We start from the raw sequence: 23,742 nt of genomic DNA on the forward strand, positions 1-23,742 counted from the left end.
TGTAAAGAACTGGAATTATTAGCAACAATCTACTTTATTTGTGGTGCCTCTAATAAAAGAATGTGTCTCTGTGATGCAACTGGCTTTGGCCACAGCAATTTGGGTGATGTTTTCACTCCTCAAAAGCCATATCAATTACAGAACCACAAACAGAAGACACAGTTACATTCTATGTTGTCTCCATAAGATTCACAATGATACCCTGTAATATGTTTTATATTACACATTATCATACAACATCACATCTCACTGGCATTATATATGATTCATAAACCACCACCTTATTTTCCCAGCATGTACAGGACACAAAAAAATGGAAACACAGATTCTTCCTTCTCATTGGAGCTCACAATCACTAGAAAATTTGGAGCTCACAATCACTAGAAAATATGGGAAAGGAATGAAAAAAATCATAAGGACACCAGTATGTGCAGCTGAGTGGCCCAACCACCAACCAACCTCTAATATGATGGGTACAAAGAAACCAAGAACAAAATCTAGAATGAATGAGGTGCCTGTGCCAGACCTGGATAATGCCTTTACTTTATTTCTGCATTTGTCACAGACAACTATAAGCACCTCCTGTGCCATATTTTAGGCTTAATCAAGTCTCAGCAGGGAAACCCCATTGGGCTCCAAACCCACAGCTGTACAATCCCAGATTGGCCTTTAATCACTTGTGCCTGAGGTAGACAAATTACTAATCATCTCGTGCATAAGATTAGACCACCCAAACCCATGATCATCCTATATTTTGCAAAAAGTCCTCCTAGAAGATTTTGGTGAAGAAGATATAGAAGTTGCATTTCGACAAGCCATTCTGGTTTCATGTTTAGAAGACACGCATTTGGCAGCAGTTTGGTTTTGGGAAAACTTGGGAAAGATACAATAATGCTCAAATTTAATTGACAAAAAACCCCATAAGGAGGATGAAAAGTTGATATAAGAAGTTCAGCTAAGACGGTTCCAATATGGAGTTTGCTGCAGCATCATCAGTATGAACCCCACTAGCAGGACATCATTATTTTCAGCCACTGAAAAACATAAAGTAAGGTTTTTGTTAAAATGCACCAGATGCTAACCTTAAAGGAGAACTAAAGCCTAACTAAAGAAGTAGGATAAATTTAGGTCTTAGAGAAAATTTTCTTAAACTCTGGTCTTCCCTTTTTAAAATTCTGAAGTCTGAAGATAAAATTTACATAGAAAAATGTATGTATACTTCAGATGAAAACTCCTCTTCTTTGGCACATTGTAAGTCTAAGATTGATTGATTGAAGATGTGATAATTTTGTTATTTATTTGGGTAATTATTTTGTTATGTTTGTTGGTAGAGAGGAAGACTTTATCTTATTTTATTTTATTTAATTTTGTTTTTCTTTGATGAATTTTGTTGATGTCCTTAATGTTTTGTTAACAATGAACTGCTACATTATATTTCTTATTATTATGTAATTGGCTAATGTTATACTAAGCTATTGCTTTGCTGCTCTTTGTTCTTTCTGTTTTTTAAAATGCTAATAAAAACAATTGAAAAAAAAAAAGAAGAAGAAGTAGGATAGAAATGTTGTGCATTATATTTTGGGCTTCTGTACTAGCCCAAGGCAACCACAGCCCTTTAGCAGTAAAGATCTGTGTCTCCAAAGATGCCCCAGTAGCTCCCCATCTTCTTTTCTGCTGAATCACTGCACATGCTCTGTGCTGCTGTCACTTACTGAGCTTAGGGACCCACTCAACATACAGCACACATAGAATATGCACTAATATGAGCAGGATATTGTAGCCAGGAAGCTTTAGTATCATTTTTTATGCATAACCATTAAGAAATGTTGGGAGTGAAGCCAAGGTTACTGGGAGTTTACACTCAGGGGTCTATTAACATCATGCTTAAAGGGCATATAAAGTCAAAAAAATAAAAACCCATTTTTACTTTCTTTAAAAAAAAGAAATCTATCTCCAATATACTTTAATTAAAAAATGTGTTCTCCCTTGATTCACTGCTGTTAATAGGAATTGTCAGACAGTCCCTAACTGCTCTGCAGGGAAACAATCATACTTATGAACAGCAGGGGGAGCCCCTGCCTTACTTCCCAGCCATGCAGAACTCAAGCAGCTTTGTTTGTTTTCCTGTAGAGCAGTCAGCGACTGTGTAGAGATTTGTATTGGATTTTATTTTTGCCTTTACATCCCCTTTACTGTTTCCAACTCCAGCTGCAGGGATAAAGATTATGGAGCCAGAGTTAAACTGATAAACTGGGATTCTATTTGGTGGATTATTTTGTTGCAGCCACTGGTTCTGCAGAGTTGGAGAAAGTTTGTATTAAACAATACAAAAACTATAAAATCCACATTAGATTACATGACAACACAGGACCCAGTGCAGTCTGTATATTCTGATTATTAATCAGTCTTGCTGTATTGGCTTCTGGCAGATATTATTTGACTTGTGCTATTTTGATCATTTATGACGATCCCTAAGCAGCCCAGACCACACATGTGCACAGTCTTGGTCTTGCAAAGATGTATAACAAAGTTACAAGATGGTGACTCCCTGTGGTCAACTTTGAAAGCATAAATCATTTGTTTGATTAGGCTTGTGGTGCAGTAAGTTCATGTTTATGTTTAGTATACAAAATACAGCATTTCTAGCCTTATTCTATTTTAGACTTTAGTTCCCCTTTATGAATGAGCAAAATATTTTGCAGAGTTTCATGCTGTGTAAAAGTATTTAAGCTAGGAAAACAGTGTAAAAACTGCAGAATTAAATTAAATAAAATAAATATTAAGATGTGTATTTCTTTAACACCACCCAGTTGCTGTATTTTAATGCTGTTTTTTTCTACCATTGTGGAAAATATTCATGTCCTCCGTCAGATGGGAAAATGGCACTGAAACCTGAAACTCAAGGAATGGGAAATAGTGCGCGCTAACAAATCAATACCCTTGATGGAAGCATTCAGTCCTTTACCGGCAAATGCATTTGTTAGAAAATGATATACAGGTATGGAACCTGCTTGGGACAGAGGGTTTTCTGGATAATGGATCTTTCCATCATTTGGATCTCCAAATCTTAAGTCTACTAGAAAATCATGTAAACATTAAATAAACCCAATAGGCTGTTTTTTCAACAAGGATTAATTATATTTTACTTTGTGTCAAGTACAAGGTCCTGTTTTATTATTACAGAGAAAAAGGAAATGATTTTTAAAAATTTGGATTATTTGGATAAAATGAAGTCTATGGTTATTCCAAGCTTTTGGGATAATAGGTTCCATACCTTTATATAATTAAAAAGCAAGATAAAATGTCGGAGTTCCACAAAGACAGAAGGTTATACATTGGGAGTCTCAGCCTTCCTTTTATTAACCCACAGCCTTGAAATAAGTAGCCTGTGTAATAGATTAGCTTCTCTCCACTGGACACCAAAACAGTCACTCCAACTCCAGAATATCTCCTACCTTGTCTTGGGTAAGATAAACTCCTTTGCCATCATTTGTCAGCCTCTGAAACCTTTCTGGATAGAAAATAAAGGCACCGATTTAGTTACAGGGCTTTCCAGGTACATTCACCCCCCTCCAATGGTGCTGCAGTCTGTCAAATGACTAATTATTTTGAAATCTATATATATTTTTTCAAATATGAAATGGAAAATAAACATATAGGATAGGAAAAACGATGACTGTTGGCCAAAACAAAAACTTTAAGTAAAATTGTTTCTAGTGAGGGGCGAAAAATTCATGAAACGGTGGAAAAATTTTCGCGAAACGGCGAAAAATTCACGAAACACATTGAAGTCAATGGGCGTCAAAATAATTTTGACGTGCAACAATTTTGGCGCGAGTGACAATTTTTATACGTGCGACTATTTTGTCAAAATGCATTAAAATCAATGGGCGTCCGAATTATTTTGACGGGCGACAATTTTTATGCACACAACAATTTTTGTTGTGGCGGATTTTCGCTGCAGTTTCGCGAAAACATTCGCGGGCAATAAAACGCATAAATTATCCTCTAGTTTAGGGTTGCCCAAAAGGTAGATGGGGATCTACCAGTAGACCTTTAGTTGGTGATCAGTAGATCTGAAGACTCTGTCAACAAACAGCTTGTATATATCATCCTCATGTTTCATTCTTTTCATTTCGATATTCATTTTGTTAAGGTTACAGAATAAATTGTTTTTAAAAATATAGCAATATTCATTTTCTCATAAATCAATATAATATGTAAGTAATATTTTCTATGGAACAGAATGTTAATGCTTTTATAGATGTAGCTCAACATGGGACAACATCACGAAAAGTAGACCTCATATTAGTAAAGTCACTCCTGCTCTAATTTGTTTGCACTTCTCCTTGTTCGACACCAAGATATCCCCCTAACATGATTATGACAGACACATATTTGACTGCCAGTGTCCAACTCAGCATTGCAACACCTATTTGTTATATTAAAAGATTGAACAAGTCTAGCACAATTGTTTTGGATGCTGTGGAGTCAGATTTAAGGGAATGTTCACCTTTAAATGAACTATGTATGTATGATGTACAGAGTGATATTCTGAGACAATTTGCAGTTATTTCGAATTTTGTGGTATTTGTGTTTTTGGAAGATCCCCTGGCATTCTTACCTCCCGGTGCGTCTCCTCCCGGCCGGTTCACTGGCGTTTGACGCTGAGCATTGTGACATCATCATTTGGCGCAGAATTTAAAATGTGGTGCCAAATTCCCTTTAAAAAGGCTTTTATTCATTTTGACGATGCCCAAGCTGGCTTCTGTTTACAGATCCTGTCAAATCGTTACTACTGTTTAGGATATCCTGGTTTTTTTACTTCTGCCTGTTTTTTGACTCAGTTTCTTGTAACCTGCCTCGACCCGTTTGCCCGTTTTTGACTACGCCTTGCCTAATCCTTGCTGGTACCTCTTTTACGGACTTGTTACTATTTACGCACTTACTCCATGTCGGTGCCGCAGGAGAAAGCCCGGGGTCCCAAAAGAGCGTCGGTGAACACCCGAAATCCACATGGGTTCCCTGTGCATCTGAATTTACCCACTACTTTCAAGGTTCCTGATAGACGAGTACATTACCGTTTTTCAACTATTTAGCGTTTTATTCAGCAGCTCTCCAGTTTGCAATTTCAGCAATCTGGTTGCCAGGGTCCAAATTACCCTAGCAACCAGACATTGATTTGAATAAGAAACTGGAATATGAATAGGGGAAGCCTGAATAGGATTATGAGTAATAAAAAGTAACAATAACAATACATTTGTACAGAGCATTTGTTTTGTTATGGGGGTCAGTGACCCCCATTTGAAAGCTGGAAAGAGTCATAAGAAAAAGGCAAATAACTATAAAAAATAAATAATGAAAATGAGTTGAAAAGTTGCTTAGAATTTGCCGTTTTATAACATACTAAAAGTTAACTAAAGGGTAAGTCACCCCTTTTAAGATACATGTCTAAATATTGGGAAGGGGTTTGTTACAGTGAGAGCTGTGAAGATGTGGAATTGTCTCCCTGAATCAGTGGTACAGGCTGATACATTAGATAGGTATAAGAAGGGGTTGGATGGTGTTTAGCAAGTGAGGGAATTAGGGATGTACCGAATCCTTCTGCCCGGTCGAGCCGAATCCTAATTTGCATATGCAAATTGGGGCAGGAAGGGAAATTGTGTGACTTTTTGTCAACAAAACAAGGAAGTACATTTTTTCCCCTTCCCACCCCTAATTTGCATATGCAAATTAGGATTTGGTTCGGTATTCGGCCAAATCTTTCGCAAAGGATTTGGGAGTTCAGCCAAATCCAAAATAGTGAATTCGGTGCATCCCTAGAGGGAATACAGGGTTATGGGAGATAGCTCATAGTACAAGTTGATCCAGGGACTGGTCCGATTGGATTTTGGAGTCAGGAGGGAATTTTTTACCCCTCTGAGGCAAATTGGAGAGGCTTCAGATGGGTTTTTTGCCTTCCTCTGGATCAACTGGCAGTTAGGCAGGTTAAAATACAGTTAAAAGGTTGAACTTGATGGACGTGTGTCTTTCTTCAACCTAACTTACTATGTTACTACAGTATGTGCAGGTGTAGAGATTAATTTGAAAGTCAGACTGAATTTGTTTGAGAGACACTTACTGGTTCCATATTCAACTCCAGCCAATTTGCTTGGTATATTTGACTGTAAAGTGATCCAGAGAGGCTTATTTCTTGGGTCTCCACATCTCCACACTGAAGTGTTTCATTGACCAAAACTTTGCTTTGATTTCCCTGGTCTATTTATTGAAAAAGTCTAACTTACTGTAGGCTGATTTCAGTCGTACCATGCAGCACAAATAATCTTCAAAATTGAGTTTCATTTTATAATCTCCAAATCTTAAGAGCAAGGTGGTAAGTTGATCATTGCTAATTGCAATTCCTGAGAATAGAAAAAGAAATCTATCGGTATGTACAGTATATCAGTTGGTACCCTAAATTGTAGCATGTGCCCTGGGGTTATCCTAGATTCTGCCCTGTCATTCACTCCTCATATCCAGTCACTTGTTAAATCATGTCACTTCCACCTGAGGAACATATCCAAAATACCATCATTTATCACCCAAGATGCTGCCAAAATTCTTATTCACTCTCTCATCATTTCACGTCTAGACTACTGTAACTCTCTTTTGGCCTTCCCCTCCAGAGACTGTCACCTCTCCAGTCCATAACGAACACTGCTGCGAGGCTCATACACCTCAGAAACCGCTCCTCCTCTGCCTCGCCATTCTGTCAATCCCTGCACTGGCTTCCGTTACCTTTCAGAATCAAATTCAAATTAATGACCCTGACATTCAAAGCACTTCATAACTCTGCCCCACCCTACATCTCTGAACTCATCTCTATATACTCACCCAACCGCTTACTATGCTCCTCTACTGACCTGCTACTCAACTCTTCTCTCATTACCTCTTCACATGCTCGCATTCAAGACTTTGCAAGGGCTGCACCCCTCCTCTGGAACTCTCTCCCACGGTTTGTCCGACTTTCTCCCAACCTTTCTGCTTTCCAGAAATCTCTTAAAACGCACTTCTTTCGAGAAGCCTACCCTCACTCTGCTTAACTACCAAACGCAACACCACATACAGTACCACATTTCTCACCCACTTAATTCGATCTTGCCCACTCCCACACCTTGTGTATTACTCCCTTCTCTTTAGAGTGTAAGCTCTTTCTGCATAGGGCCTTCCTCACATTTTGTACCGGTATTGATTGTGATGTATGTAACTCCATATGTTCTATGTATATAATTCATGTCATTTAGTTGTATAATCACATTTACTTTACAGTGCTACGCAATATGTTGGCGCTATATAAATACATGTTAATAATAATAATGTCTCAGTGGAAGGACAAGAAGAACAATATAGTCAACATAAAGCGGTGTCTAAAGCAGGAGTCCCCAGACCTGCCCCCTATGGGGCCTCAGAGCAGAGGGAAGTTGGGGGACAGTTACAGAAAATTTGGAAAGAATGCATAATTCTTTTCCAAGACAAACCTAGAAGCCCAACCTGAAGGTCTGTCTGAGATCTGAAGTGAACCTTTATTTCCTGTGCTAGATATTCTCAGAACAATGTCATTGGGGTATATTCATCAAAGAGTGAAGTTAGAGATCGCCACAGTCTGCTAGAGTGAAATTCCGCCTCTCTCCAGTCATTTCTATGGGATTTTTAAAAGAGTATTTATCAATGGGTGAAAGTGAAAATTCACCCTTTTATAAATACGCCTTTCAAGATGCCAAAGAAATGACTGGAGAGTGGCGGAATTTCACTCTAGTGGACGGTGGTGATCTCTAACTTCACGCTTTGATAAATATACCCCAATGACTGATGACAGGGTCATTTCTGTAACCTTGTAATGAGATAAGAAGTTTCCTGACTTAATATTTAACGTCAAATGGAAGCTCGAAGGGAAAAGGCCTGAAAACCATTGGCCTAAAGGCACACAATTATATCTTATATAGAAACCCCAAATATATATTAAATATCGTCTTGTTTTGCAGACCTGCAGATTTCACAGCTTCCCTTAATTCTGAGAGACCAATAAATCCACTTCCATCGATATCAACATCGGTGAATATCGCCTTAAAGAAAAATATAATGCAAATTAAAGGAGACATTTTGTGTAAAAACTGAGAATGTACCAGTGCCTTAGCGTCATTTAAATATAGACAAATTGTGCTTAAAAAAGTGGTGTTTCAGGCTGATTTATTGACAATTTCTGAAAAACCCTAAAAATACCTCCCTTCTCTTCCAATTCCTGCTCCCTGAATTCCCAGACTGTGCAGGGGAGACGGCAGGTCTCAGCTCACTGCACTGAAGGACAGGAACCAATCAGCAGCTAGCAGGACCTGATAGGGAACTGAAGCCTGTCTTTGCTTGGGTGACTGCAGGGCTGTGATTGGCTGTCCCCCTCCTACTGTGCTTCTGGCAGGGACCGTTAGGACACGCCCACCCCTCATTTGAAACACAGACATGGACCAGAGAACATCTATAGGGAGCTCCAATAAAGGGGCTATTTTTAAAGATAATATTATTTTTTAGCACCATGTAAAAGCAACACCATATATTACTTATAATTGCCTACAAAATTAGGCTTTTTCATTTATCCTATATGTCTCCTTTGAAAATATTTAAATTGACCTTTGAAAATGTCATTAAAAAAAGAACATTTTAAGGTACAGATGTTTATCCCGTATAACACGAATTATTGGACTTGACATACTTACAGTTTCCGTTTAAGGCAATAGACTTCCTGGACTGATGATAAGGGGTCAGAGTGAAATTGCCCATACATACTGTATATCCCCTATGTGGTCAAGTGATCATTACTAGTAGAGCTCATACTAAACGTAGATGTTTTACCTTAAAGTAGTTGAGATAACTCCAGAGCCGCATAAAGAAATCGAGTTCCAACTTTCCATTGCAAGTGAACTGTGTAGGCAGTTAGGGGAATTCAGAAATTGGTTGGACAGACACAGATGAAAGCCCAATTTTTTTTGACCACACCCATTTTTGTGGCCACATCCCGTAATTACCATGTTCATTATAAAAATTTGAAAATATTTCTCCTTATCTAAACTGTTAAAATTACTTATTTTCTTATCTCAAAATTGTTACAAAGTATCTTAGTTGCACCTGTTAGCTGTACTGGCCTCTCTGCCAAAAGCCAATTAAGTTAGAAACTTTGTTTCTTTTTCTGGCTGTTCAGTGCAGAAAAAAGAGGGACTTTCCAAAACAAAGGAGGGACCTCAGGTTGAGCTGTCAAAAGAGGGACTGTCCCTCTGAAAAAGGGACAGTTGGGAGGTATGTTTTCTTAATAGGCTGAAAAGTGCCTGAAACTGACCCTTCCTCCTTCAATTGACTGCAGTGTCAGTGGTGCAATTACATTGGCGCAGACCCTGCAAATGGGGGGCCATAACCCCCCTCCAATGACCTGTGATCCCTGCCCTGGACCTACCCAACCCCTGTGCCACCTGAGCCAAGTTTTGCCTCCACATTATTAAGTATATCATGTGGGGGTCTGCAGGTCAAAGCCATGTAGAGTCTTGAGCTCCTACTAAATGCTCACTATACCAACCCCTTGTGTCTTGCTTAGGTGAGTGTAACATGTATGGGTTTCAAGAACATTTTAATTATTTTGTAGTTTTTTGAGGTTTTTCATCTATTTCTGTATATAAGGATACGTCCATTGATGCCAAAATCGATCGACTGGCCTCTAAACTGAATCGGATTCTTCCATGGGGAGCAAATCCTAGAGGGAACAGATGCATATCATATGGAAGGGGAGAATTGCATCTTTGTTGCTATTAGTAACTATTAATACTTTACCTATTCCTAGTCATACATCTTACCTTTTGCAATTACATCATTCAGAAACATTTGTAGATCCCAGGCATTCATTTTGCCTCCCTAATGTCAGGACAAGAGAAGGGAATTAGAGGGATGGTGCTGTAGGTGAAGTCTTAATATAAACTGCCTTGACTTTTAGAGATCTGTATCTCTGGAACACATCTGGGGCAATGACCTCTGCTACATACTGTCTCTGATACCTTGGGTCCCTGTATTGGTGGGTTCCATCATTAGAGTTCAGCAAGATCTTTGCCACACTGTCCTATTGCACTCAGTTATACTAAAACTGGTGACATGACATCTGAGAAGATCTCACCTTATCTTGGTTAAAGTGCCTCTGGCTACACAAGCCAAATTGATCTAGTGCTTCTACTGCATCTCATCTTATCTTATTGGTTTATCCATTCCTGATTAATTGGGTGTCCTAGAATGACCTAATCTTCACTGGGACTCTGGACAAACATACATCCTTCAACATGTATAAAACCCTTCTTGGCATTACTGTCTATACACTTGGCATGGTGGGTAAGATTCTCCTATGTTGCACCAAAACATTACCCAGAACTTTACTAAGATTGATCAGAAGGTGCAGGAGAGAAAAAAACAGGTGTGGGGTAGTGGTGGTAGGCAGGGTTGCCACCTTTTTTTAAATTCTTTACCGGCTGGTGGGGGGCGGGACACAAAGGGGCTGGCCGTGACTGCAAAATGGGCGGGCCGTGACGTCCGCGCCACGGACGATAAAAGAAGCACATGAAAAGCTAAGTTCCAGGGGATTGGGGGCAGGCCGAGGGCTCTTTTTAATCGTATTACAAATTTACCGGCAGCTACATTGCCGGTAAATTTGTAATACCGGCCCCGGCCTTGGCAGGTATTTTACCTGCTAGGCCGGTAAAATACTGGCCGGGTGGCAACCCTAGGTAGGTGACTTGTAGACTGTGGAATGGGGTGGAAGGGCGAGAGGATGGGGCTTGGGAGAGGTGCATTGAGCACCAATACTACTTGGTTTGGCTCTGTTATTTCCACTTTACTAAGACCTATATAACATTTAGCACTATCTCCTTCTAATTGTTGTGAGACACTAGACATGCCGCCTGAGAAGATCCCACCTTAACTTGGTTAAATTTCCCCTGGCTACACAAGCCAAATTAATCTAGTGCTTCTACTGCATCTCATCTTATCTTATTGGCTTATCCATTCCTGATTAATTGGGTCTCCTAGACTGACATAATCTTCACTGGGGCTCTGGTCAAACATACACCCTCCAACATGTATAGAACCCTTCTTGCCATTATTGTATATACACTTGGCATGGTGGGTAAAGTTGCACCAAAGCATTACCCAGAACTTTACTAAGATTGATCATCATTGGCATTGCTCCCTGCCCAACTGAGCTTATAACATAATGTCCCTATAACACCAGAATGCATCTCCCTTGTACTCCAGTACCTGAGTGGCATATTTCATAAATGTATCTTCATGTGTCTTTTCTTCATTTCTCTGTAAAATAAAACATGAAATGATTTAATTTCTGCTTCTGCTGTAGTTAATCAGTATTGAAAATGCTGAAAATAATTATTATTTACAAAGCACCATGTAAGAGGTTACATACACAAGAGAATACATAGGAGAGAAAAAACAGGTGTGGGGTAGGGGTGGTAGGGGACTTGCAGACTCTGTGGAATGGGGTGGGAGGACAAGATGATGGAACTTGGGAGAGGTGCCTTGAGCAACAATACTACTTGGTTTGGCTCTGTTATTTCCACTTTACTAAGACCTATATAACATTTAGCACTATCTCCTTCTAATTGTTGTGAGACCCTTGACATCAGGTTCTTTGATGGGTCCCAGCAAGCCCTGCCCAACACTGCTTGGGCAGTGGAAAGAAGTGATGAAGCAGAAGAACATAAATGGTTTAAAGGAGAACTAAACCTAAAAATTAAGATGGCCAAAAATGCCATATTGTGCATACTGAACTTATTGCACGAGGCTAAAGTTTGAGCTTGTCAATAGCAGCAATGATCCAGGACTTCAAACTTGTCACAGGGGGTCACCATCTTGGAAAGTGTCTGTGACACTCACATGCTGAGTGGGCTCTGATTGGCTGTTGAGAAGCTAAGCTTAGGGCTCGTCACTAATTATCCAGCAGAAAATGAGCTTCCCTGGCTGTAATATAAGCTGATGCTACAGGTTTGCTGATTATTCAATTCTGATGCTAATTGCACTGGTTTCTGTGCTGCCATGTAGTAATTATCTGTATTAATTACTAATCAGCCTTATATTATGACATTTCTATTCTATGTGAACTTTAATAAGATTGATCATCATTGGCATTGGTTCCTGCCCAACTGAGCTTATAACATAATGTCCCTATAACACCAGAATGCATCTCCCTCGTACTCCAGTACCTGAGTGGCATATTTCATAAATGTATCTTCATGTGTCTTTTCTTCATTTCTCTGTAAAATAAAACATGAAATGATTAAATTTGTGCTTTTGCTGTAGTTAATCAGTATTGAAAATACTGAAAATAATCATTATTTACAAAGCACCATCGTCAATGTAAGAGGTTACATACACAAGAGAATACATACATTTATACAGGCAGCTGGGGTGCTGATCACCCTGCTCGCAAAAGAGCTTACGATCTAACAGGAAGGTGAGTTAGACAGAAGATGTGGCTGTACAGACGAGAAAGCCTTAGGGGATAATGAAAGGTGATTTTAGTTGTTTAGAGATTAGGCTATAAACTTGGATTAAGAGTTGAGGTTGATGGTCCAGTGATGATTAAGCCACGCCTGATCCTAAACTCCCCACCCAAATTTGGCCTGTTTTTCAATCTCTTCTATAACCACACCCGACCCACACACCTGCCCGACCCACACACACTCTGACATCACTAGAGGGAACTCAAAGTGGCCCTGTCTGATGGTGTTAGGTTATCATTGCATTGCTGCAACTTGCGAAAAGTCCTTAGAGACATGGGATGGTACTATGGGATCTTTCAGTACTCCCAGGCTGTAATGGACCAAAGCTTGAGCAATTCCCATTTGGGCTAGGCAGCCGCGGGATGTGCATCGGGCATAGCTGGGAGGGCACAATGGTCTATAGTGACCGATCCCTCAGAAGGTCCAGGAGAGAAAAAACAGGTGTGGGGTAGGGGGGGTAGGGGTGGTAGGGGACTTGCAGACTCTATGGAATGGGGTGGGAGGACAAGATGATGGAGCTTGGGAGAGGTGCCTTGAGCACCAATACTACTTGGTTTGGCTCTGTTATTTCCACTTTACTAAGACCTGCATAACATTTAGCACTATCTCCTTCTTATTGTTGTGAGACCCTTGACATCAGGTTCTTTGATGGGTCCCAGCAAGCCCTGCCCAACACTGCTTGGGCAGTGGAAAGTAGTGATGAAGCAGAAGAAGATAAATGGTTTAAAGGAGAACTAAACCTGAAAAATTAAGATGGCCAAAAATGCCATATTGTGCATACTGAACTTATTGCACCAGCCTAAAGTTTCAGCTTGTCAATATCAGCAATGATCCAGGACTTCAAACTTGTCACAGGGGGTCACCATCTTGGGCTCTGAGCAGCTGTTGAGAAGCTAAGCTTACAGCTTGTCACAAATTTCCAAGCAGAAAATGAGGTTGGACTGTAATATAAGCTGATGCTACAGGGCTGGTTATTAAATCCTGATGCTAATTGCACAAGTTTCTGTCTTGTCATGTAGTAATTATCTGTATAAATTACTAATCAGCCTTATATATAGTCATCTACAAGAGGTCCTCTGCACTCAACCCATTATCAATATATTTAAGACAGAGACATTTTGTGCATACTGCTACTAAAAAATGCCTTACCCTTTAAACAAAACAGGGATTGTTTGTCCATATATTGCAATATATTTAAGTTGGCCAACTACGTCAAAGTCATCCCATATCTGGCCAGTCCTACGCTTAATTTTCATCTGATTCGTTAAGAATTCAATTGCTTAATTATACATTTTACAAAGGGACTAAGTTTTACCTGCAACTTACTAGCTGCTTTCAAAGTAAAACTCCCAAACTTGGCTGCCCTTTTATTAGACAGCTCCATGTTGTAGCTCCCACCCTTCCCAGCTATAGTCAGGTGATCCCACTGGTGTCTAATAAAAGGGCAGCCAAGTTTGGGAGTTTTATTGCAGTCCAATATTGCAGCAAAGGAATCAGTTTCCGCATCTGGAACAAAATTCATCAAGTGACAACTCATATGAAGATAGATTAATCACATTGTCATTAGCATTACTTAACACAGTTACCGTATCCATGTGCGATGTTCGTTGTCCATGATTGAAATGAGCAGATGAAGAACTCAAACTCTCTGCATCGGTCACCAGCGCGGCTTCCTGTTGTGGTTCCCATCTTTCCCTGTGTCTGGTTCAGAGGTTAAAAAAGACGAGGACGAGACAGGTGATAAGGGTCTCTGTTGTGACCTCCCGTCATCATTCTCCGCGAATTGCACCGTTCTCCCTGATTTCAATATCGAGCGGGACGTGACGGCACTGTGGTCTCTTACGGAAGTATACTCCCGACCGGAGTAACTCTGCCGGCCTACACCTCGTTTCTCCGCTTTCCACATATATACGGAATGGTTATCATAATCTCTTTTATAGCACTGGAACTTTTCTCTCTTGAGGTTCTTCACATTAGACTCATACTTCGTTAAAGGAGAAGGAAACCCCCTGGGCGCAAAACCCCTCCCCCTCCCCTGTGTTGCCCCCCCTCCCTCCTCCCCCCTGGCCTACCTGTCCCCCTGGGCAAATGCCCCTAACTTGTTACTCAAAGCAGGTCCTGTCCACGGAGTTCACAGTCGCCATCTTCTCCCACGCGCGTCTTCTTCCTGCTTTGACCGGCGTCTTCTGGCGCATGCGCAGTATGAACATTTACCGGTACGGATCTACTGCGCATGCGCCGAATGTCACAACGTTTTCCGATTTCACTTCGTGACATTCGGTCATGTGCAGTAGATCCGTACCGGTAAATGTTCCTACTGCGCATGCGCCAGAAGACGCCGGTCAAAGCAGGAAGAAGACGCGCGTGGGAGAAGATGGCGTCGGTGAACTCCGTGGACAGGACCTGCGCAGAGGGGTGAGAAACAAGTTAGGGGCATTTGCCCAGGGGGACAGGTAGGCCAGGGGGGAGGAGGGAGTGGAGGCAACACAGGGGAGGGGGAGGGGTTTTGCGCCCAGGGGGTTTCCTTCTCCTTTAATTACTCTTTAGTGTGTTTCCAATCCAGGGATTCCAATGCCAATGGTTCAGGTGAATCTGATATAATTTCATCCTGTATTATGTTTAGTTCATTTTTATCGCGTTCCCAAATCAAGCGCATCAAACTCATAGAACAATCGGTTAATATCCCGTTCCAAGCTTGTTCAAAGTCAGAAGAAATCACATCAAACGCTGGAAATTTCCTTATACGGAGCCCTCTTGGCACACGCTCACTTTTTAGATTGTTTTCCAATGAGCAGACATCCCACCAGAGGCGTATCTCCTTCAGCATAGCTCGTTCCAGGTTGCGGAAAACAAATTTTAAATCAATATCATTTGTTATGTGTGTTCCGGATCCCCCACTTGCATCTGGGGACTCAGCAAAAACTTGTTCCGCTTGTTTTTTAAAATGGGCTTCAGATGGCCAGATGCATTTCCCATCACATTCATGGTCAATACAGAATTCTGCTGGAGCAGCACTATTAACTGACCCTTTTTTAAACAAAAAAACATGTTTTCCCCAGACAGTATCCCTTTAAGCTTTAGTTCTCCTTTAATACAACTTATAAATAAACTATAATTTCCTTAATTGATGTAAAAACTTAGTTTAATGGTTTCATTATCTTTAAGGTAGATCCAATACATACCAGGAGGCTCTGGGAATCACCAAGCTCTCTGCAAAAGAAAGAGAAAAATAAATGTGCAGTTCTGTTGCACCATATTCACTGCAATCCATGCAACAGGGGTGATCTGTCTGGTGAAGGATAAAACAAGTCATTTATATGAAGTGTACCCCATATCGAGGGGGCAGATTTATCAAGGTTGAATTTTCGAGGGTTAATAAACCCTCAAATTCGACCCTCGAAGTTAAATCCTTCGAATTCGAATTCTAATCATTCGATATCAATGGAACGTACTTACACAATGCAACCTGGACTCCTCAGGAAAACCTGCAGCAGAAAGGATGACTCCTGGTTCTGATCCAAATTATAGGGGGTGATCACATATCGTCCTGCCGCCAGTCTGAATCCTTTGGTCACATCTCGCCGTTTTTTAATGCGGATTACCGACTGGAGATCTTCGGGGAAAAACGAACCTGGCATCTTCCTCTGCGGATCTGGTAACTGAATCATAAAGTGTCTTTTTATCCAGAACCCACAGAACAGCTGTTTCTTGGCTACAAATTCCCTTTTTTATATAACAAAGATTTTTCTTTAGTTTTATAAAGAGCCCTGAATGACACCTGACCTCTGTTTTTTCTTCTTGTGTAAGAACTGAGCCCATTGTATTCTACAAAGCTTATTTCTTCTATGTAACCTGTGTCCGATATCCCAGTTTCAAATGGAACAGCTGTCCCCTTGGTTACACAGAGTAATGTGTAACACTATTATGATGCCTATGACTAAGGTAATGTGTTCCCGAAACGCGTAAGGCAATGCCCTTACCTTAATGTTCAATACTCTTTTTTCTTCAGCACACCACTTACTGCTTTTCGGTTTCCTCCACTCCCAAGCCGCCTCCAAGCCAACCAAAATACTTTCTTGAATAATGGGATATGAAGCACACTATCTTCTGGCTTTGCCTTTAAAGCATTTTATTACAGTGGAAAAGTAACACAAGCTTTCGGGGAGAACCCCTTCCTCAGGTGCATTAATGTTACCTTAATGTTGCAATAAACCTCCTCAGAGTGCCTCCTGATTTGCTTATTCGGACCTATAACACTATTAGGACTCATTTATGAACACAAGTGCAAATGCAAACTGCCATTTTTTTACTCATAATACAGAATTTTTTTCTCGTAATTCCATCTTAATTTGCAGTTTCAAATTGCATCCACTCAGTTACATTCGATGTCTCAAACGCTTGCATTTAGGTGCAAATCGGGAGCAAGTTGCATTTTCAGAATGGGGGCTGTGCCAAAGTGGCATTGACTGAGCGCAAACCTGGTGCACCTATTGATCCAACCCGCTGTGGGAATTCTGGTGCAACCGTCAGGCTGGCAGTAGTGCAGCATTTGCCAGATAGAGACCTGAGATGGCCACATCGGCAACCATGTGAAAGTGCCGGATCTATATGTTCTCCCAATTGCATCTACTTCATAATTGCACATCATGTGTTTGCAAAGGGGGGGTGCAGTCAGTGGCGTAACTAGATATTACTGGGCCCCACAGCAAATTATTTTTCAGGCCCCAAAAATGTTTAGAGGTTGACTTGTTTCTCCAATATTTATTGAAATTGTATATGAATTAGGGCCTCATGGGGCCCCTATACCTCCTGGGCCCCCCTGCAGCCGCAGGGTCTGCTTCCTCTATAGTTACGCCCCTGGGTGCAGTGCCCAATATCGATGCCGCTTTCTGTATCATTTTTAGCAGTACAGGTATAGGATCCCTTATCCGGAAACCCGATATCCAGAAAGCTCCGAATTACTCCCATAGACTCCATTTTATCCAAATAATCCAAAGTTTTAAAAATGATTTCCCTTTTCTCTGTAATAATAAAACAGTCGCTTGTACTTGATCCCAACTAAGATATAATTAATCCTTATTGGAAGCAAAACCAGCCTATTGGGGCTATTTAATGTTTAAAGGAATTTCTAGTAGACTTAAGGCATGAAGATCCAAATTACGGAAAGATCCGTTATCCGGAAACCCCCAGGTCCCGAGCATTCTTGATAACAGGTCCCATACCTGTACTATACAGTAGTGCTGTGCTCTCTTGCTTTATGGCTGGAAATTAATATGTTCATTCAGGATGTCAGGATCAGTAGCCTATTATTTCTGCAATGCACATGGAATACATAGAATATAGCGCCTGTCCTTCCCACGTTGGTCTCAGCCCCGGTGGTTCAGACCAATCTCAGAATGATCAGGTTTTTATTACCTTATCTTTAAATGTATTTTGGGACACTCCCTATATAAATGTGCTAATGACGTTATTTGAATGCAAATTTTCTTTACATGTGTTGTATTGTTTAAAAACAGCCCATTTTCTTCCGTACCTCTGTGTCCACCTACAATAAAGAAAATATCATATTTAGCTGTATTTAAATAAAAACGAACGCTGCCCATCTTGCTGCCCTTCAGATAAGGTCTCTGGCCTATTAATAGCCATAGCACATAGAGATATGCAAATTCTTGCGATATGCAACTTTTAGGGGCAAGAGCACACAGGGTGATTTTAGACAGTATGGCAGCCACCCCCCCCCCCCCAAAAAAGGTGGGCCATAGCACCCAACATATAGTTTATTAATTGTCTGCAAGTGCTTCCTGGGACATAGTTGCCTACAAATGCTGCATTCTAGATCTAATGCGATGCTTTGGACCTGTGGTTTTGGGTTACTCCTATTTTCAGGGCACAAATCACCTGACATTTCCCACCCTGTGTGCCCTTGTCATCAAAACTTGCCTGTCTTTGAACTGCTACAATCAGATATTGCTTCTCACTTGCACACAGCTACCACTAGGTGTCACCCTTCCATCAGCACTTGAACATCATGGGCCACCTTTCCATCAGGACTTGTATTCTATAGCATATCTCCCAACTGTCCCAATATTTGCAGGACAGTTGGGAGGTTTTCTATAGCATACAAGCATGTATACATTTGTAACAATTTAAGATAAGCAAAGATACAATTGTAACTATAAGCAGGTCTCTTGGGAGAACTGAGTCAAGTAATTTCGACTTTATTAGTGAAACTGTTATAACACATAAAACATGGCCCTAGAACTCCCAGAAACATGTGCAAACTTTCATAACCTGCCAAATTACCATCAAAAATTTTCATGGTAATTAGCTTGCGTGGTCATAAATGGGTGTGGTCAAAACATTTCGACACGCTGCTCACAGTTGACGTTTTTGTCCCTCTTTACATTTTTCAAATGTTGGAGGGCTGGGGTCCCCAACTTTTGTCACCCATGAGCCACATTTAGATGTAAAAAAAGTTGGTGAGCAACATAAGCATGCAAAAAATTCCTGGGGATGGCAAATATGGGCTGTGATTGGTTATTGGTAACCTCTGTTTGGACTGGAAGCCTACAGGAGGCTCTATTTGGCAGAACTAATGTTTTTTATACAACTAAAGCTTCCCTCCAAGCCTGGAATTCAACAAGAAGTGCCTGCTTTGAGGCCACTGGCAGTGATCCCCAACCAGTGGCTCATGAGCAACATGTTGCTCTCTGACCCCTTGGATGTTGCTCCCAGTGGCCTCAAAGTAGGGGCTTCATTTTGAATTCCTGGCTTGAAGGCAAGCTTTAGTTTCATAAATAACAGGTGTACTGCCAAACCAAGCCTCCTGTAGGCTGCCAGTCTACACAGGGGCTACCAATGGCCAATTTCAGCCCATATTTGGCACCCTCAGGAACTTTTTTTATGCAACTATTTTTACATTTGAATGTGGCTCATGGGTAATAAAGGTTGAGGACATTTGATCTATGGGGTTGGTGAGCCATTGGTTGGGGACCACTGCTATAAGACCTCAGCCCATTATGTTGTACACCTCATGCCTCCACTTACCTTGGAAAGCAGAAAGCCAATCTGCAGCCAGTCGCGCCCAAACTTCTGTCTGTTTCTGTGGTTTTGCATCAGTGATATGACGATATTATATCCTTTCTTCACTACATCTGACGGGTTTATCCATATGAGGTACTGGGGATTCTTGCAGAACAAATCTGAAAGGAGATATGGGGGAGAATTAAATTTATTACACTTCCGGACATCTATCTGCTACCTGCTGTTTGGTTTCTATGGCTTAGTAGACCTGGTGCAATTAAGGCTTAAGAGTATTTGAAATGGTTTGTGTGTGTTAGCCTCCAATATCATACCAGGCATGTTGTAAAATAGATTTGCTGCCCCCTGTAGTTAGGAGGTAAAAACCTGCATGTATAGCTCAGGTAGGTAGGGGAGCTTAGGACAACATCACCAGGTGCAATGTCAGATCCTGTAGGTGGGTTAGAGTCCCTCTGGAACAGGCAGTATCACACAAGTGATCTGCGGGTTTACCCTAAACCCATGGTGACCTGAGGGTTGACCACAAGTTGTGTGGGTTCGGGTTAGGGTTGGGTGTGGGTCAGACTGGGGAATTACAGTTCATTCTTCCGCTGCTCCCAAAGATTCAGTGTCTTGGAGAAGCGCACACAGTAGTAGCATACAGAACAAGAAGATGCAGGTATGGGTCTGGTGCAGGTCCTACAATGGCAGTTAGGGTCCAGTTTTTCCTGACCCGCACATATTTATTTCACATGATTCCCTCAACTCTATGAAGGTTTGAGAGAAGCTATATTTTTCTCATTGAGCAGTTAAATTAAGGAATTTTAGGCATACAGTGCACCAATAGCATTATGTTATGGAGGCCCTTACTTTTGTTAAACCTGTCCTCCAACCCACTTTCTTTGGGCCAGATGTTCTTATAGGCAGTTTTGTGCCAAGATGTTTGGTCTTGTCCCCAATTCAAAAAGTCTAGTGTGGGACTGCAGATGGTGATCTGGGAAAACTGCTGGACAAAATTTACCCAAGGCATCCTGGAGAGGTTAAACAAAAAGACATAAATATGGAAACTTCTTTTGCATTTAGATCAGCATATCATACGGGTCTGTCTTAAATATATTGATAATGGGTTGAGTGCAGAGGACTCTTGTATTTGTCTATATGTATTTTGTGGTCACACCCTCATTGCACCCCCGCCTAATGGTTTTAAAAATGAGTGGTGAGCACAACTTTCCCTTGTTTGTTATAGTTATACAGGAGCAGTGACCAGCTCCATGTTGTAGCTCCCACCCTTCCCAGCTATAGTCAGGTGATCCCACTGGTGTCTAATAAAAGGGCAGCCAAGTTTGGGAGTTTTACTTTGAAAGCAGCAAGTAAGTTGCAGGTAAAACTTAGTCCCTGTGTAAAATGTATAATGAAGCAATAGAATTCTTAATGAATCAGATAAAATTGAGCGTAGGACTGGCCAGATATGGGATGACTTTGACGTAGTTGGCCAGCTTAAATATATTGCAATATATGGACAAACAATCCCTGTTTTGTATAAAGTGTAAGGCATTTTTTAGTAGCAGTATGCACAAAATGTCTCTGTCTTAAATATATTGATAATGGGTTGAGTGCAGAGGACTCGTGTATTTGTCTATATGTCATACGGGTAATGAGTGATAACCCATTATTTGTATTTTTTTTGTACTCCTATCCAAAGGGAAAAAAATCTTAATGGAGAAGGAAAGGCTTGGGGGAAAAGTGATTATATATACTTACCTCACACTCCGGGCCGGTGCTCCTATCAGGAGAAAACTCCACTGGTCTGGGGGGTCTTCCAGCGAGCACCACAAGCAATCAGCGTACTTCTTCATCTTTCTTCAAATTTCCAGCAGCAGATGCATACGCAGTAGAATAAAATAGCCAACTTCTTAGTTAAAGTTTGGCTTTTCGCGCTACTGTGCATGGGCACCCGCACAAAAAGAAAGAAGAAGCCAGAAGCCAATAGCTCTGTGGTGCTCACTGGAAGAACCCTCAGACTGGTGAAGTCTTCTGCTGATAGGAGCACCGGCCTGGGGTGTGAGGTAAGTATTTACAATCACTTGGGTGTGCCTAACTTTTGGCACCCCCAAGTAAAGAGCGCATTTCCTTCCTTCATTCCATCCTACAGTATATGAACTATTTGTACAATGGTACTAAGGATAGACACTTGTCTTGAAGAGAAGGGATGACACCGTTTTTGCATTTTGTAAGCTTCGTTATTTACTGTTGGTGTAATGCCTTATTAAATGTTCTAAAGATACATAACAACAGACTCTATTGCTTCCTTTAGGTTCCATTAACTTCTAGGGGCTGATTCACTAAGCTCGAGTGAAGGATTCGAAGTAAAAATACTTCGAATTTCGAAGTATTTTTTGGGTACTTCGACCATCGAATTGGTTAAATTCGTTCGAAGTCGAACGAAATCGAACGAAAAATCGTTCGACTATTCGACCATTCGATAGTCGAAGTACTTCCCCTTTAAAAAAAACTTCGACCCCCTACTTCGGCAGCTAAAAGCTACCGAAGTCAATGTTAGCCTATGGGGAAGGTCCCCATAGGCTTGCCTGTGATTTTTTGATCGAAGGATTTTCCTTCGATCGTTGGATTAAAATCCTTCGAATCGAACGATTCGAAGGATTTAATCGTTCGATCGAACGAAAAATCCTTCGATCGATCGATCGCAGGATCAGCGCTAAATCCTTCGACTTCGATATTCGAAGTCGAAGGATTTCAATCCGAGGGTCGAATTTCGAAGTATTTTTAACTTCGAAATTCGACCCTTAGTGAATCGGCCCCTAAGTGTTTCCTTTCAGGACCAAATATCCGATTCCACTTTAAAACTTCCTCCGTACTTGTCTAAAACACACTCCCACTAGAAAAGAAATGAAAAGCATAACTAGAGTATTGGAAGGAAGCAAAACAATGGCGCTCAGATTAAGAGCACATGGCACTGGGTCAGGGTCAGCACAATTACCATGATGGTCTAGTAAGGGGTAGACTAACTCCAAAGGCTTGAGGAAGGAATATAAAGTATAGAGTCAATGGCAATAGAAAGAGTTTGTTTCTATGGAGGTGGATAAGGGCCTCTATAGATAAACTCTATTGTTCCTTCCACAAATGGTGCATCCATTACACAGAAATTCAAGCATGTACCAAAACTCTCCGTCGTCTCTCTTTGAATTCAGCTTCTTTCTGTCCTCCGGATCAATATCTTTCCACCAGGGACAACTATATCAGGAATATAAAAAAACACAGATTTGTAATATCATTTAAATATGTATAAGTAGCTTAGAAATGTCGAGAAGGACAGTCCCAATATCAAGTTCCTTGCATAAAACAGGGTTTGAGAAATGATAGGTTTGAGTCCTGTATGTTTATACGCAGGTCTTGGTACCAAGGCCAATCTCACAAATGAATTTGGATGGTCATGTCTTGGCCTTTTGTCCGGCCACACTTGCCCTTGTTTCACTCTTTATTATAATTGTGCTTCTGAGACCAGGCAAAAGCATGATAAAGAATGGTCATTGTCAGTCTTCATTTATCTCGGGCAGATTATATAAGGCAGTGATCCCCAACCAGTAGCTCGTGAGCAACATGTTGCTCTCCAACCCCTTGGATGTTGCTCTCAGTGGCCTCAAAGCAGGAGCTTATTTTTAAATTCCTGACTTGGAGGCAAGTTCTGGTTGCATAAAATCATGCATGTAATGCCAAAAATAGCCTCAATGTAGGATGACAATCCACATAGGGGCTGCAAAATGGCCAATCATTGGCACCCCAATAACATTTTTCATGTTAGTGTTGCTCCCCAACTCCTTTTACTTCTGAATGTTGCTCATGGGTTCAAAGGGTTGGGGATCCCTGATATAAGGGGTATGAATAATGAATCTTCATGCAAACAGATAAACATTATAATAACCCATACTTAGAGCATGTGTGCATTTTCTTTTACCTACTTGGGACTGCATGTTTATAAACGCATGGCAGAAGACTATGCTAAGGTGTCCTGCTCTGCTGTGTCTCATAGTTGATCCACCATGATTTCAGCCTTGGCTTCCATCAAAATAAGTTCTATCTAGTCTTGGGGGGTTATTTACTAAGCTCCAGATACCCGATATTCCCCGAA

The 23,742-nt window shown here is 41.0% G+C and overlaps 1 long non-coding RNA gene and 1 pseudogene across 1 annotated transcript; both read right to left on the reverse strand.

The window, feature by feature from the left end:
- Window positions 1-463: 463 nt before the first annotated feature.
- On the reverse strand, window positions 464-6,401 carry LOC121394359. The gene is made up of 3 exons (XR_005961683.1): window positions 6,285-6,401; window positions 3,456-3,511; window positions 464-1,034 (listed from the first exon to the last, which is right to left on the reverse strand). It is a non-coding gene; the product is annotated as an uncharacterized LOC121394359 (long non-coding RNA).
- Window positions 6,402-7,967: 1,566 nt separating this feature from the next.
- On the reverse strand, window positions 7,968-23,048 carry capn10l.S (annotated as a pseudogene).
- Between the last annotated feature and the right edge of the window lie 694 nt (window positions 23,049-23,742).

The sequence above is a fragment of the Xenopus laevis genome, chromosome 5S (genome assembly GCF_017654675.1).
Source record: "Xenopus laevis strain J_2021 chromosome 5S, Xenopus_laevis_v10.1, whole genome shotgun sequence".
In the NCBI taxonomy this organism is placed as follows: Eukaryota; Metazoa; Chordata; class Amphibia; order Anura; family Pipidae; genus Xenopus; species Xenopus laevis.